This window comes from Vulpes lagopus, chromosome 9, assembly GCF_018345385.1.
Source record: "Vulpes lagopus strain Blue_001 chromosome 9, ASM1834538v1, whole genome shotgun sequence".
Classification (NCBI taxonomy): Eukaryota; Metazoa; Chordata; class Mammalia; order Carnivora; family Canidae; genus Vulpes; species Vulpes lagopus.
This window is the reverse complement of record NC_054832.1, coordinates 59924298-59937398: the sequence shown is the minus strand read 5'-3', so window position 1 is coordinate 59937398 and position 13101 is coordinate 59924298. Positions and strand designations below refer to the sequence as shown.

The window sequence follows — 13101 nt, the reverse complement described above, 5'->3', positions numbered from 1 at the left end:
CGTGACAATATCTCAGGCTATTTCGTACACTTATGTACATTCTTGCATGAATGCTTAAAGGTGTCATCGGAATAGGTCAAAGGGCAGAGGTGACACAGTGGGTCATGAAATCTCTTATGTTTTGAAGAAGGCAATTAGCAAGCTAAGACAACAGAGTTAGCACTTTCAGACACCTCATTAGTATCCAGGGAGAGAGTTAGTTAAGTTAAAGGGAAGTCAGAATGGTACTCACCGGAGTAGCCTGAGACCACCTTCAGTAAGTAGGAGACAAGTCCTTTGGAGCGGGATAATGCTTCTCAGGATGCAGTCAAGTATCGTGGAGAACAGTTTAAAAGAAGAATGACCAGTGTCAGCAAAAGGAGCAAGGGCACTGCATCAGCACGCAGAATTGGTAGTAAGGCAAAAGTCACCAAGAATGGGAAGGTACCAGAGGGGGGGAAGCAGCACTGGATGCCATTCTCTGCAATGTCATGGCACCCTCAAGGGTCCATCGCCATCCCACTAATCTCCCCAGTGTGTTTGGTCCACAGATTCTCTTTCCGAGAGGTACTTATGGGTCCTTGGGTCAGATGGAATCGTGGGCCCCGCAGCCACTCTGCAGTGCTGAGACTCGTGTGCCTGTGTTGTCCTGCATTCATGCAGCTCGTATCTCTGGATGCCAGACACTGCAATTTCAGGAGGGTAAAAACAAGACTGTTAAGTAAGAGGTAATGTCTATTGGAAAGAACAATTCAGCGACTTTATGCGATGATGAGTTCTGGGTTAATTTTAACATGGCAGGGAAAAAAATGATCTAGCCATGCATGATAAAACTACTTTGACAGCTCACTGGAAGTTTAGTAGGTAGGGGCTGGCAGCAACCTAAACATAGTCGGCTGCATGAAAAGAGAGCCAGGCATACGCCTACTTCTGGAGAAGCATAGATACCCAAAGGATAAAGTCACTACTGCCCAAATACCCTAGCAGAAGACAAGACCATGGCCATGGCCTGTGCGGTGAAGGCATCTGGCTAATTTAGGGACAACCAAGCCATTTATGAGTCATGTTATATCATCACTATATATGTATGTGCAAGCGCACATACCTGAACAATTTGGCTATTAGAAAATACATGATAAAATAAAATTAAGGATCGCTGATATCCCTTTAGCTCTGAAATTATTGCAGAATAGAGAATACATTTATCCTTAGGAAGAAAACAGTGACATTTTAATTTAGGGAAAAAACCCCACCCAACTCAGTTTGATAAATATCCACATTTACTGAGCACCTACTATGAACAGGGTTGGTGCTACAAAAAGATGTACAAAATATCGGCCTTGCCAGGATTTAGTAAGGGGGAAATACCTACATGAATAACTAATTGTAAAATATGAAAAAAGGTGAGAGTGCTTTCAGTAGGGGTCCTTGCAAAATGCCAATAAGGTGTGGTGGAAGATGGGTTTATTCTACAGTATTTTTGTAAAACGCCAACACTGTATCTTCTCATATGTGTCACCATTGTGGTTAATGCCCAATCTATAGTAGAAATAACTGAAGCTGTCCAGTTCAGATCAATTCAGTCATTGTGGTTTGGAGTAGAGATACTTTAGGGCAAATCATCAGTTCAAGGTTTAGACTTAGTCACTGGAAAGGACAAACTTGTTATTGACCTTTCTCCTCTCTCAAGGACTTTGTCCCTCACCAACCTCAGGAAAAGATGTCTGGATGTCTGAATGTTGCCTCTGTTTCTCTCAGGTCTTTGTGGAGAGGTCTGTGTTTCTGGCCTCTATCCTACAGCATCTAGCCCCATCTACTCATGGGCAGTGCCAACACCTCCTGCTGTCTGAGCCATGGGTCTGAGCCAAGGAGGTCTTCTACTTAGCATCCACTGCTTCTCACCCTGCACTGAATTTATCCTAGTTGTGTGCATGGCAACATACGTGCATGAGATCTCCTCTAAGCCAGATCTAAGGTATAGGGGATGCAGGTTGGTATATTAAAATTTCTGTCACTCTAACTATTCCCCTCTGCCATGTTTTCTTTTTCACAGCAACCCCAGATAGAAAGAGCAAATACTGTGAGGCTACTTCCTTCCAGAATTTCAGGAGGGAAGCAGGGCCAAACTGTCTTCTGCTCTTAGCATCCAAGACCGGATGGGACTCCATCGTGGAGTTTCTCCTTCCCTTCCTAAGGTAACATCCAGAGGGGGGTGACAAGAAACATACTCAGTTGCAATCTAGGTTTCTTTTCCCTTTAGCTTCAACATCCTCTTGTCAGACGTGGAAAGAGTGAGAAAAAAGCATCACATTCAGTATGCTCTCCTATCCAGTTTGGAGTAAAGACTCTTAAAATTAAAGAAGTGTGTGGAATGCAGGAAAAAGATTTATTCGCATAAGACAAACTCTTGCAAACCAGAAGGTACTTTGTTTTGGACTCAGGCACCTGACTATTGTCTAATATTGCCTTCAGGTTTTAAATTGCATCTATTTTCCCTTCAAGCAATGGATGCCATAGACAGAGACCTACAGAGTTCTAGTACATTCCATCTAGCACAACTTTTTTTTTTTTTTAAAAAGATTTTATTTATTTATTCATGAGAGACACACAGAGAGAGGCAGAGACACAGGCAGAGGGAGAAGCAGGCTCCATGCAGGGAATCTGACATGGGACTCAATCCCATGTCCTGGGTCCCCAGGATCATGCCCTGGGCTAAAGGTGGCGCTAAACTTCTGAGCCACCCCAGGCTGCCCCATCTAGCACATCTTTCTAGGTTTTCTTCTATTGTTTGAATTACTTTATAACTCTGGATGTTGTAGAAATTAGATACAATACAAATGATTCTTGTTATTAGAAATTCAAATACATTTTGTCTGGTAGAAGTGAAATAGATGAAATTAAGCATTAATCATTAATTAACTAATGCCCAATGACCAGTTTTGCATCTATTAGCAAATTCATTTGAGCATCTGTAATGGTATATACATGGATGTGGATTTAAATTCCACTTTTTGTTGGTTATAACAGCTGTTTTCCTCATGTATTAATTAGTTAAGAAAAATCTCTGGGATACATTCATTTTATATTTGTATGAGAATCATGATTTTACTTTTTGAAACAATTATTATTCAATAATTTATTTTTCTTATTTAGCCATTGAAGGAATTAAGTTTCAAAGAGACTCATCAGGGGATCCCTGGGTGGCTCAGCGATTTAGCGCCTGCCTTTGGCCCAGGGCGCGATCCTGGAGTCCTGGGATCGAGTCCCACGTCGGGCTCCTGGCATGGAGCCTGCTTCTCCCTCCTCCTGTGTCTCTGCCTCTCTCTCTCTCTCTCTCTCTCTCTATGTCTATCATAAATAAATAAAAAGTAAATCTTAAAAAAAACAAAAAAACAAAGAGACTCATCAAATTGTTGAAGGTTGAACAGGCAATAACAGATAGAAGCAAAATTTGAACTTCTGTATTCGACCCCAAACCCAAGCTCCTAAATTCCATACTGCTCCATGATTAAAACATAAAGAAATCTGAAAAATATCATAAAGGTACCCAGATAGGTAATCTAAAAGTAAAAATTATAGAAGTTTCACATTATTCTTTTTACTATGTTTGTCGACACCAGTTTTGTGCTTCTGTTGAGAGATAGTCCAAGTGTTTTGCATTGCAATTCTAAGGCAAAAAAGGCATGAAACTCATTGTCATATGTGAAATTTTATAGACAGCACTCCCCTCATCCCAAGTTAAATGGCTGTCAGGAAAAAAAAACCTATGGCATTTCTGGATATATACTGGGAGATTTTTCAAAGTTCATTTTTATACTATGTTTTATGGGAAAACTATGAGTCATAACTACGAAGAAATATCTTCAATTCCTAGGCCACTTAATTAAATATATGGAGATGAGGGAAACTTTAAAAGTAGCTTATGTGGATCACTTACAATGGTCCCTGAAGAGGGTTTGGGTAGAAGTATTATCTCAGATTTATTTCTAAGTGAAAATTTCTAAAAAATAAAAACATCACCTATATTCAGATATAGAACAAAGAATCCTTTAAGAAAAACAGAGCAATATTTTAGCTAGGTCATTTGTCGACATTTCATAGTACAACAAATGGCACATTTATTCAACCACATTTCAAATAGATCTATTTTGTAAAAAAATTTACAGTTACATGTTTCAAAAAATGTTGAACTTTGCTAAACAAGCCTGACCACATGTGTCAATTCATATTTTTAAATGAGTTTTGGAAAAATTCAAAGGGAAAATAAATGAATATTCCAAGAAACAAAATTAGTCCCAGTAAGGTTTTCCTGAAAGGAATTACACAATCTGTTTCAGGAATTCTTTTTAAAAAAAAGGAGTCTAGCATGCTTGATTTTGGATACGTGGTTTGAACAACTTTAGCGACATCAACTATATGCTATGCTACCTTTTTTGGCCTGATAGGAGAGGGGATATTGTGGCAGACCTTGGTGATTTTGATTGTCTCACAATCATTCTTCCTAGCTAAAAATGAATCCAGATTTTATTTAGGTAGCAAAAGGAGTTCCTTGGCAAAAGCACACTCCTCCTAGTCCCAGGGAATAAAAGTCATGACTGGTTAGTCCATACTGGTAAGATAAGTTATGGTCATCTATGCCCGTTAGCCAGTTGAGGTGTGGGCATGATACCCAGTTTCATCAATGAGCTGTAAGGGAAATAGTCGGGACTAGAAAGTCAGACCTTGGTAAGGATAGGTGTTTGCTCTCAACCTTTTCTTCTTACGTGGGAGGCGGGAACAAGGTCATGTTGACTGGAGCAGCAGCAACCATTTTATGACCAAAAAGTAAAAAGCCAACATGCTGAAGACAGTAGGACAGAATGGTCAGAAAGCGAGTGGTATGCTAATGAAGTTACTGAGCTGTCCCACCAAACTGGGAAGTGCCTACCCCCCTCCAGACTTTATATGAGCTGCTTCAATGTCTTTGTTATTTATGTTACTCTTGGGTTTTTTGAAAGCATTTCTAATAAGTTTTAGGTTTTATTTCCTAACACATTTTCACTTTTAATTTTCATGGCCTATTTTTCAACAGACGGAGTATGTTGGAACTTTGGTACTCTTGTTCATATCTTACTGAGAAAACCATTTTGTACTGTGAATAGAAATAGAAACATTGTGGGCATGGAACCAAATGTTACTATTTGTGTGCTATTCAAGGTCAGGCTTAAAGTGAACTTCACACCAAAAGATCTGCCTCCCTCTGTTCCTCTCCTTGTGGCTCTCTTAACTAAGTAGGCGTCAGTGCCACCAGAATTTAGGGCCCCCACTTAAGCTGCTCCCTCTAAGCAGAGTCCCATGGCCTGGGCTCTGTCTATTATAGTTTCAAAGAGTGATTACTACAGTCTGATTTAGAAACATAAATGAGCAATAAACACTGTTTCCTTCCTCTCAAACATATTTCCCTTCTTGTCTAATGTACAGAAATAGATTTTTATAGTTTAAGTAACTTTGTGACTATCCTCTTATGATTTTTTCACTTAATATAATTTATAATTATCCATTTTCCAGCTTAGCAACATTTAAGTTAGTTCTGGATCTATTCTTGCCCTTCTTCTCACCATTAATAGGTTTCTAACCATTGTCCCTTTTACTTCAGGCCTAGATTTCTTAAAAACCCACACACAAATTTTCTAGGGTGGTGCTTGGTACTTAGTAGGCAGTCAATAAGAAAATGAATGAGGTGTGTCCTTGAATGCTAAAGTGAAGGAATAGCACACTGCAATGTTAAACACAAACAACATTTATAGTAGGTTTTTCTTTTCTGATTATAGCAGAATATATATTTTAGAAAATTTGGTAAATATAAAAAGATACAATGATAGAAGTGCAAATTACCTCTTTTACCTATGTAATTATATATCTATATATGTATATATCTCTATCTCTCTATATATGTATTTGTTTTAATGCTTAACATGGATTTATAGACACAATGCCTATAAAGCTAAAGAAGCCTATCGTTAGAAAACTGGGCCATGGGGGACCATAGGGACGTTTATGTCTGGTCAGGTCTAGAAGTGTCTATGGGATTGCATTTAATGCTGTACTGTTTGTGCTGCTCTTCCAAGGGCAGACAGTTTGCTACCTGTGGCTACTTCAGTTAACCACCTATTTCCAGTTGTCTTGGTAAATGGTTGTATCTCCTAGCCACAATCTTTTTGAAGGCTCCAGGAGAAGGGAGAGTGAGGGAACAGAAAAGGAAAGCCCAACTTACTTCTGATAATTTGATTCCATCTGTCTTATGTGCATGAAAAGTCTATACCAGGATGGCATAATTAAAGAGATAATGTATGATTTAAGAGATTTGATCATTGATCCTTTTTTTAAGGAGGATGTATTAGGTTGAGAAGAAAAAGAAGGTAAGGAAAAGCACCAAGGTGCAGGCAGAAACAGAAATTCTCTTCCGGCTAGTCAGAAGGAGTCTTAGCAGTTGGGACCACAATCACTTCAATAGCTAGTATTTTGGTTTCACTGGGGAGAAGGGAGTTTGTGCTGCTTCCAGTTGCAACAAGGCCACACTGCTTAGCAGAAGTGAAGACTTAATGCCAGAAACACCAACAAAGAAAAAAGTGTCCTACAGCAATCTACTTTAAACATTTTCAGTTTTTCCTTTCTGTTTTTGACATGGTAGCCAACATTCTGACTGACTGCTAGAATTAACATAATTTCTCAAAGCTGTTCATTTGCCGACCCACTCCCTTGGTTCAACTACCTCTCAACAACGGATTAATTCACTTTGGCTGAATTTTCATGGTCCTCTCTGGCATGATGACAACACACTATTGAAAGTGCTCTTAATTGGAGATAAAGCCCCTTTTCACTGGAGGAAAACATACAAAATAAGAATCCAGTGTATATCAATCTCTTGAATTAAATCACGTATTGAGGAATTCCATGTGACTTGGGTAGGGATGGGACATCTCGTTGTCCTCACCCTGGTGCTCAGGGAAATTTTTCTATCATGAAACAGTAATTCTGTGGGGATCTTTGGGGAAAAGTAAACTTCATTTCATAAGAAGTAGGGAAAAACTATCTCCAGGGAAGAGAAAGCAACGAAAGACCATGAGGAAATGTGATATTTCCAGGAATTTGGAAACGTAACTTTTGTATTTGATGTATCACAGAGATTAGAGGCCCATCTTCAGTTTCAAACCTGCTGGGTAACTCTTTCTATCATTAGCCAATAAAAGTCTCCTCAGTTACATTTTTGTAGTACATTCCCAGGGTTATAGAGTTTCTCTTTGAGTTTTTTTTTTTTTCCCAAGGCTTCATTGCCTAAGGAAGGAAGGAGTTAATGCCCTTGGCCATCAGCAAAAAAGTTACAAGCAGAGGAAAAATACATGATTGAAGAACTGAACACTTAATTACATATGGAGGTCTTAAAAGAAAGATCCCTTGAGCTAGCAGACCATAGGACAATGGGTCAGCAGTTTTAGAATCTATTTCTGACTGTCATTGACTCAGGATACTAGGAAAGTCCAATGTTTGTTTCTCAAAAATTTATTGCACCATCATAGCAATCATCATTTTTTTTTATATAATTAATGCTTACTGAGCACCCATAATCTAAGGACTTTTCACCAGAGAGGAAAGTAAAATGATGTTCATCTTCAAACAAAGGGGAAGAACATAATAAAAAAAAAAGTCATGAAAAACTTTAGCAAAGATGTATAGGAATGAAGGAAAGGGATATAATATTAGAAATCTTCATTTCAGGTTTACTGCAAGGATTCTATATTCCCTGTGAGTTTTTGCATGTAGAAGGGGGATACAGTTTATGGAACATCATTTGCATGTGCCTAGAACTCAACACACTTTGTTAGCTTTAAAGTCTAAGGCAGGAGACGCCTGGGTGGCTCAGAGGTTGAGCACCTGCCTTTGGCTCAGGTCGTGATCCCAGGGTCCTGGGATTGAGTCCTGTATCGGGCTCGCTGCAGGGAGCCTGCTTCTCCCTCTGCCTGTGTCTCTGCCTCTCTCTCTGTGTCTCTCATGAATAAATAAAGAAAATCTTAAAAAAAAAAAAAAGTCTAAGGCAGTTAGTATCTCTGTTTCACAAATGAGAAAGCTGAGCATGGAAGAGTTTAGAAAGCTTGCTAAAGCTGCTGGTCTGGGTGGCTCTAAAGTTTGTACTATGTCTTTTACTTCCTGGACATAATTGGTAAGTGTTAACACCAACCAGTTAACATAGGGAGGAGGGGGACAGGAAACCAAATTCTACTTTATCTCTTAAATTCCAGGATTAGACCTGGGACTATGGGGATTCTTAAAGTTCCCTGAGATTCACATGCACGTGGCTTACATGTTCAGATAATCTCAGAAATATGAAAAGCCTCCTTAGGAATAGTAGGTCCTCTGGTTCTGTTTTCATTAGCACAGACAATCCAAGCTGGGGATGGCTCGAGGGACCTGGGTTTCCTCACCCTTTCAGCTGACTCTGCAAGAATGCTTTTCCCAATGCTTTCCCTATGGTCTGTCAATGAGAGGCCTGCCTTCCTCTGTCTCTGTTTCTTTTTCCAATGTAGTTGGTAGCAGAGTTTATTATGATCCATACCAAAATCCCACTAGTAGAGCTCTCCAATAAGGCACTATGAAATCCCTTGCTCCTATGGCTTCTCTGACATATTGCCACTCTGCCTCTTGATTATGTATGCCTCATACTTTTTGCACACAAGTCCTATCTCTGCTCTAGGAACAAATACAATTTGGGGCAAAATTTGGAACATGGTGTCAGTCAGCATCCAGGGAAGAAGAACCAGTAGGAGATGATACATAAGACATTCACTGCAAGGCATTGGCCTAGATGACTGAGAAGGCCATCTCAGTAAGTCTGAAATCCATAGGATAGGCTGTCAGGAAGCGCAGGCTGGAACTCTCTGCACTGCCCAAAGGTAGTATTGTTCTTCTTCAGCTCTGTTTTGAAGTTCTTTCACCTGCTGAATCAGGCCGATCAAGATTATTTTAGATAAATCTCCCTTACTTAACATTAGTTGATTATGATTAACATTTACAAAACACCTCAGAGCCACAGCTACAAAATTCTTTGAATAACTGAAGAATTGAGCTTGGCCAAGCTAACCCATCAAAGACCATCACAAGCATATTTGGCTTATGAAGTTTTTAAAAGCCAAAGGTCAGCATGAAAGTCTAGTAGGTGAGAGTGTTCCCAAGGGGGATGTGAGAGGCAGGGGTAGAGAAGAGAGACATTCCAGGTCAGAGCTGCCCACAGCAGGCATACTCTCCCCTCCTCCCAGAGCCAAGTGGGTCAGGCCCCTTCCTTGGGTGGCCTGGCTCTCATTTTAGCTCACAACAGATCTCTGCCCCCCACACCATATTTATATATCACAGTGACACTTTGATATTTGTAAGGAGATTTATAATTATAAACTAATTCTGGCTCTGTGGTGACATGACAGGAAATTTAGGAGAGACTGCTTCAAGTTAAAAATGAGGCAAACAGGAACAGAGGATACATTTGTTCTGCAAACAAGATGCTGAATCTGAAAAGAACTTATGAACATGAATAAAACAAATATGCAAAGATACTAGTAGAGAAGTCCAGATGAACAATACTACATCCCATTGCCTCCCAAATATTTTTTCCTCATTGAGCATCTTTTCTATTGCATCTGTTGCAAAAATATTAGCCTGGCAGTCAAATCCTTCTTTTTATTAACTTTACCTTTCCTCTCCTAACCTCATCTTTTGAGCTGTAAGGATCTTGTATCCAGTTTTGGGTAAAGGGCTCTTCAGGGGAATTATGGACCAGAAGTATGGACTCAGGAGATGAGGATGGGCCATCATGGGGGAGCCAGGAAGTATCTATAATTTCAAAGAAGCTAACAGAAATTGTACATTCATTTGCAAATAGTCCATCCAAGCTAACAACAGTTTTTTTCACTTTTTCTAGAATTATATTACTTCTCAGGGGGAAAAACTGATTGAAGAAGACAAATGTTATAAAATTTGACAACTTCAGGTCATGAGAAAAACACTAGTGAATGAAAGAGTGAAGAATGACAACATACGTGAAATAAGAAAGGCAGATCATTGATCATTGTTGAAGCTGGGTGACATGTATGTGGGAATTCACTATACAATGGTTTTGTACATGTATGAAAATTGTTATGATAAAAAGTTAAGGAAATTTGGAAAAAGTAATGGTAGGGCTGACAGGACAGAAGGTGGATGTGAGAGAGGTGGTTGAAGAAGTGTGGGACCATGTATAAAGGGATTTCAGGTCATTCTGCTGAAGATGGATGTGACAAGAATTGCAGGCTTAGGCCTATTGCTTAAAATTATATTGATAAACAGGTGTAGAACTAAAGTCAAAATACAAATAACAAAATTGGTGGAAGCATGGGGAAGGGAGAAAGATTACTATAAACCAAATTCCTCATCTGGCATAGGGAAGATTTACTAATTCCTATTGGAACTTGATTAATTAGAACATAGTTGCACACTACAGTTAGAGTTAAAGAGGCACTGGCAAGGAGGATTGAAAACAGAAAATATTAAAGAAAAATAGGGCTGAGATATAGAAGAAGAGGGAAAAAAGAATAAGAAAAGTTTAGTTCTCCTTGCCCAAGCTCTCTGCTTAGTTTTGAGGATATGAGAGGATGCCATGAGTCTTGGATGTGAATACAGAGGGACAGTCAGATCTACAACAAATTAGTATGGATTATCATTTCTTAAGATCACAACTTTCTTGTTATATATATATATATATATATATATATATATATATGATTATTTATTTATTTATTTATTTATTTATTTATTTATTTATTTATTATAGTCAGAGAGAGAGAGAGAGAGAGAGAGGCAGAGACATAGGCAGAGGGAGAAGCAGGCTCCATGCACCGGGAGCCCGATGTGGGATTCGATCCCGGGTCTCCAGGATCGTGCCCTGGGCCAAAGGCAGGCGCCAAACCGCTGTGCCACCCAGGGATCCCTATATATGATTTTATAATATTATGTCTCTTTCCAAAGTATAGATTGTTAAAATCTAGAATACATCTAAAATGGAAAAGTTGTGGGAACACAGATGGAATGAGATTTTTATTGGATAAGAATAACTCTCTGATAAAGCATGAATCCTGGAATGGGGAAAGAACAATATAAGGTATGATTGGTGGTGCAAAGTTTAGGAACCATAATAAATAATGTTCGTGGAGTTTTTTTGACTTCTGGTGTCATTTTAAAATACATTTTATTGCCAAAATATTATAACTTCCACAGCTGATTCTTAGTGAAAATATGTCTCAAAGATAGTTCAAATGCTCTTCACAAGTTATCTGATATATTCTCAGAAGAATAGGCAGAGTTGTCTGTATGTAGAAGCATCTTTGAATCCTGCTCAGAATATTTCTTTTTCCTGGATGTCCAGTTACACTGCCTGTACTGAAGCCAAATACATTCTTTCCTTCCCTCTTGAGCTATTTGGGTATTCTGTTTATGTTTAAAAACCTTTGCATACGAACCTCAACATGCTGATGCTGAGGACTTGGTCCTGCCTTCATTCTATTTATTTATTTTCTAGCAATCAATTTGAACTGAAATTAGATTCACAAGCTTGAGAGATGGGATTTGTTTCCCATGGGTTCTCTTGCTCAGTGATGGAGAACTTAAAGTGGGGGATTAGCTAAGTACCATTTTGTGTGATTTTTGCCTCTCTCTTTCCAAACAAGGTGAGGGAATGAGTAGAGGTCTTTGGAGAACAAGGGACCCCTTTTCATACCCACATTGCCAGCTGCCAATTTTCTTTCTGGATACAATCTTCCCTGCATATAGTATAGTACGTTTCCTCCTACTTACTCAGACCCTCAAGCCTCAGTTGAAGATATTACCTCTTTAGACTCTTGCCTGACCACCCAGAGTGATTTTTCTTGTTTTGGAATTATTATAATAAGTGTGGTCTGAAAACAATCCAGCTCTTGATTTTATATAGGCTTGTATATAAGCTAGGTATTTTGTATGTTCTTTTCTTGCCAAATAGAGTTCCTTCCTTTGACTCTCTGAATACAGCTGGAATTGAAGAAATGGTAGAGTGGACCAATTTTGTCTACTTTGCATCCTTTTCCTTTTTGATACTTCACCCAACATCTGCTATCTTAGCAACATCCCCGGTCCTAACCTTCTTGTTTCTAAATCCTTTGTCAATGTAACTTTCCTGTGTCTCTTTCCTTTCAGAGTCCTATTACCTGTTCTCTGAGAGAATGGCTTTAATATCTAACTAATCCTACAGGGCATAAGTTTACCCATATTAAATTGCCAGTCTTTATGGCATACCAAAGCAACAATTCACATAGTTGAACCTAATAGGTGAAGTCTTAGTGCCTTAACTCTCACACAGGACATCTGGTGACACAAAATTATATCCCAGAGGAATGAATTCATAACAGTGTAATGTAGTCTTAGCAGGACAGTAGAGGCATTAAAATGTCTTTACAGCACTTCTCAATAATATCTGATGGTTACCTAATCTGCTAATGCAGAATGGCAGGCCCCTCTTCTGGAAACATACTACCAGGATAGTTAACATTAGTTGACTCTTCATAGTTAACATTTGTTGACTTTCTTCTATTTCATACGTCATATTAACAATCTAGGCTGGAAACTGCCTGGTTGAAACCACACCGAATGGAAAAGGCAACGAATAGATGAAAGCTTGCTTCTGCAATCAAACATCTCTCATATATGTAAAGCTCAAGTAATAGATTGACAAGATTATAGGCAATGTGAAGAACATTGGAGAACAAGGCGCTTTCAAGAAATTTCAAGTTCATCAAATAACCATTTACAGACATTCGCTGTGTCTTTTAAAATGGCTCCTCTCTTAGGGGTGACTGATTTGTAGGAGTTTTCTTGTCTCTACTAGAAGGTTAGAATGGTTTTATATTTTACATTCCACAAAACTGTATGTTCCACAAAAGCCATTTTGTAAATATTTCTAGACGATGTTTTTTATACGTGTGAAAGTAAAACTCAAGTTCATTAAAATCAAATACTGTCCAAGTACTATAATGGCCTTTGCATTATATCTCAATTCTTATAATTGGTCTTTGGTCTGAATTACTTTGGTCT

At 38.8% G+C, this 13101-nt stretch overlaps 1 long non-coding RNA gene across 1 annotated transcript; it reads left to right on the top strand.

The window, feature by feature from the left end:
- Nucleotides 1-541: 541 nt before the first annotated feature.
- On the top strand, nt 542-13007 carry LOC121499061. Its single transcript, XR_005989997.1, has 3 exons — nt 542-707; nt 2033-2174; nt 12627-13007. It is a non-coding gene; the product is annotated as an uncharacterized LOC121499061 (long non-coding RNA).
- The last annotated feature ends 94 nt before the right edge of the window (nt 13008-13101 follow it).